At 37.3% G+C, this 3792-nt stretch overlaps 1 pseudogene; it reads left to right on the top strand.

Annotated features, from left to right (window-relative positions):
* The first annotated feature begins 1214 nt into the window (after positions 1-1214).
* LOC137751051 (small ribosomal subunit protein eS12-like) lies at positions 1215-2198 on the top strand (annotated as a pseudogene).
* The last annotated feature ends 1594 nt before the right edge of the window (positions 2199-3792 follow it).

The raw sequence follows: 3792 nt of genomic DNA on the forward strand, positions 1-3792 counted from the left end.
ACTTATCACATGTCAAATGGTGGTAAGAATTCTATTAGGAAACTCATTGAGTGCCCCAAATAGACTGGAGATGTTACATAATGAATGGAAGTTCATGATCTTTCTATCTTCAGATTTTTGTTCCAACTGAACTCACAACTTTTTGATAGACATAGCAATTATGAATAGAATATCAGATTTTTGGTTTCCAGTGCAGTGTGTCCAAAATGTGGCATTTGAGAAGCCCTTGCAGCACTTATTAAAATGTATATCCCTAGCCCAGAAATAAACCCACACATCTATGGTCAATTAATCTACAACAAAGGAGGCAAGAATATACAATGGAGAAAAGATAGTCTCTTCAACAGGTGGTGTTGGGAAAGCTGGACAGCTACATGTAAATCAATAAAATTAGAACACCCCCTCATACCCCTCATACCATATATAAAAACAAACTCAAAATGGTTTAAAGACCTAAATATAAGACATAACACCATAAATCCTAGAAGAAAACAAGGCAAAACATTCTCGGACATAATCTTAGCAATATTTTCTTAGATCAGTCTCCCAAGGCAAAAGAAATAAAAGCAAAAATAAACAAATGGGACCTAATCAAACTTAAAAGTTTTTGCACAGCAAAGGAAACCATCCACAAAATGAAAAGGCAATCTACAGACTGGGAGAAAATATTTGCGAACAATGCAACAGACAAGGGGTTAATATCCAAAATATACAAACAGCTCATACAAGTCAATATCAAAAAACCAAAGAACCCAATCAAAAAATGGGCAGAAAACCTAAATAGACATTTCTACAAAGAAGACATACAGATGGCCAAGAAACACATGAAAAGATGCTCAACATCACTAATTATTAGAGAATGCAAATCAAAACCACAATGAGGTATTACCTCATACTGGTCAGAATGGCTATCATCAAAAAGTCTATGAATAATAAATGCTGGAGAGGGTATGGAGAAAAGGGAACCCTTCTACACTGCTGATGGGAATGTAAATTTGTGCAGCCATTATGGAGAACAGTGTGGGGGTTCCTTTAAAAACTGAAAATGAGCTACAATATGATCCAGCAATCCCACTCTGGGGTATTTATCTGGAAAAGATGAAAACTCTAATTTGAAAAGATTCATGCACCCCAATGTTCAGAGCAGCACTATTTACAATACCAAGACATGGAAACAACCCAAGCGCCCATCAACAGATAACTGGTTTAACAAGATGCGGTATATAGATACAATGGAATATTACTCGGCAGTAAAAAAGAATGAAACATTGCCATGTGCAGCAACATGGATGGACCTAGAGAATATCATACGAAGTGAAATAAGTTAGACAGAGAAAGACAAATGTTATATGATATCACTTATATGTAGAATCTAAAAAATAATACAAATGAATCTATATACAAAACAGAAATAGACTCACTGACATAGAAAACAAACTTATAGTTACCAAAGGGGAAAGGGAGGGGAAAAGGAATAAATTAGGAGTATGAAATTAACAAACTACTATACATGAAATAGAAAAGCAACAAGGATTTATTGTATAACACAGGGAACTATATTCAATGTCTTGTAATAACCTATAATGGAAAAGAAGCTGAAAAAAAAAAATATATATATATATAAAACTGAATCACTTTGCTGTACACCTGAAACTAACACAATATTGTAAATCAACTATACTTCAATAAAAAAATAAAAAATAATTAAAATGCATATCCCATTTCCCTGCCATCCCCTGGGCAGAGGCAGGGGCTCAGGGGCATTCAAGATTTGGCTCCATAACCCACCACCATAGTATTGCTGCTGGAGGTGTAATGGATGTTAGCACTGCTTTACAAGAGGTACTGAAGGCTGCCTTCTTCCACGATGACCTAGCACATGGAATTTGTGAAGGTGCCAATGTCTTAGTGCCAAGCCCATCTTTGAGTGCTTACATCCAACTGTGATGAGCTTATGTATGTCAAGTAGGTGGAGGCCCTTTGTGCTGACAAAACTCAACGTCATTGAGGTTCATGACAATAAGAAACTAGGGGAACGAGTAGGCCTCTGGAATACTGACAGATGGGGGAAACCCTGTAGAAAGGTTGGTTGCAGATGGGTGGTTTTAGTAAAGGACTATGCAAAGAATCCCAAGGACGTCATCAGAGAGTACTTCAAATGCAAAAATATGAATAAAAAACTTGGCTTTTGTTTTTAAAAAATGCATATCCCCAAGCCCACCATGGACCTACTGAATCAGAATTGGTGGGATCTACAGGGCTAACAAACTCCCTGGGTAATTCTACTGCACTCTAAAGTTTGAGAACTTCCATCTGATTGAAGTGACTCTCAGGTATATAATGGCAGCCTGGAGCCAAGCTGGCTACATAAGAACCACGTAGAATTCTGGTTTTGTTTTTAATTATTAACTCTATACTTATTTGGATTTCACTAGTTTTTCCACTAATATCCTTTTCCTGTTCCAGGATCCTATCCAGGATACCACATTACATCTAATCATCATGTCTCTTTAGTCTTCTCTGGTCTGTGTCAGTTTCTTAGAGTGTCCTTTTTTTTTATGACCTTGATATCTCTGAAGAACGCTGGCCTGGTTATCCTGTAGAATGTTCCTCAATTTGAGTTTGTCTGATGGTTTTCTCATGGTTAGACTAAGGTTATGGGTTTTAGGGGAGAATACTACAGAGGTGAAGTAATATTCTTATCCCACCTTATCAAAGGTACATACTCTGGGCAAGATTTATCACTATTGACGCTAATCTTGATTAGTTGGCCTGGAGGTAGTGTTTGCCAGTTTTCTTCACTGTAAATTACGCCTCTACTCCAACACTATACTCTTTGGAAGAGAGTCCCCCAAAGCACAACCCAAAGTCAAGGAAGAGGTGGAAATTAAGCTTCCTTTCCTGGAGTGGAGACTATCTACATAAATTATTTGGAATCCCTGGAATTCTTCTGTAAGGGAGATGGGTTTCTTTTTCCCCATTTATTTATTTAATCATTTATGTATACCAATATGGGTTCATGGATATTTACACTCTGTGTTATAATCCAATGCTATGTTATTTATTTTATTGCTCGAGTTTTCCAGCTTTGGCCATTGGAAGCTTTTTCAGCTTGGCTCCTGGGTCCCTTTGACATGCCCCACTTTTTTTACTTTAGACACTACAAGATGCTTCAAGCCCATCTTGTGTATTCCCCACCCCAGACTAGAACCAGGCATTTCTCCCAGTAGAGTTCTCTTTCTAAAACATGAATTTCTCCCTCCCAACCCTGGAGACAAATCCAGTTGGCCTAGAGAGGGAGCCCATGAATATGTTTTTTTTTAAATTAGATGAAACTGGGAGTTCCCTAGTGGTCTAGTGGTTAGGATCCAGCACTTTCACTGCTGTGGCCCGGGTTTAATCCCTGGTAGGGGAACTGAGATCCTGCAAGCCTTGCAGCATGGCCAAAAAAAAAAAAAAAATTTAATGAAAAAGAACATACTCATAGTAAAAACAAACTCAAACAATGCAAAGGGGATATATATATATATATATTAAAAGTGAGAGTCTATCAGTCTTCCTGCCCAAAGGCAACCTATTGCCAGTTTCTTATAAATCCTTTCAAAACTAATCTATACATATTTCTGAATATGCATATATGTCCATATGTATATATCACCCATATTTTTACGGAAACGATAGTACACTACAACACTCTTGGCTCTTGCTGTTTTCACTTAATAACACATCTTGGAGATTGTTACATGAACACAGATTGACATCATCCTTTTCGAAATGGCAGAGAGCTTCAGT

This window comes from Eschrichtius robustus, chromosome 17, assembly GCF_028021215.1.
Source record: "Eschrichtius robustus isolate mEscRob2 chromosome 17, mEscRob2.pri, whole genome shotgun sequence".
In the NCBI taxonomy this organism is placed as follows: Eukaryota; Metazoa; Chordata; class Mammalia; order Artiodactyla; family Eschrichtiidae; genus Eschrichtius; species Eschrichtius robustus.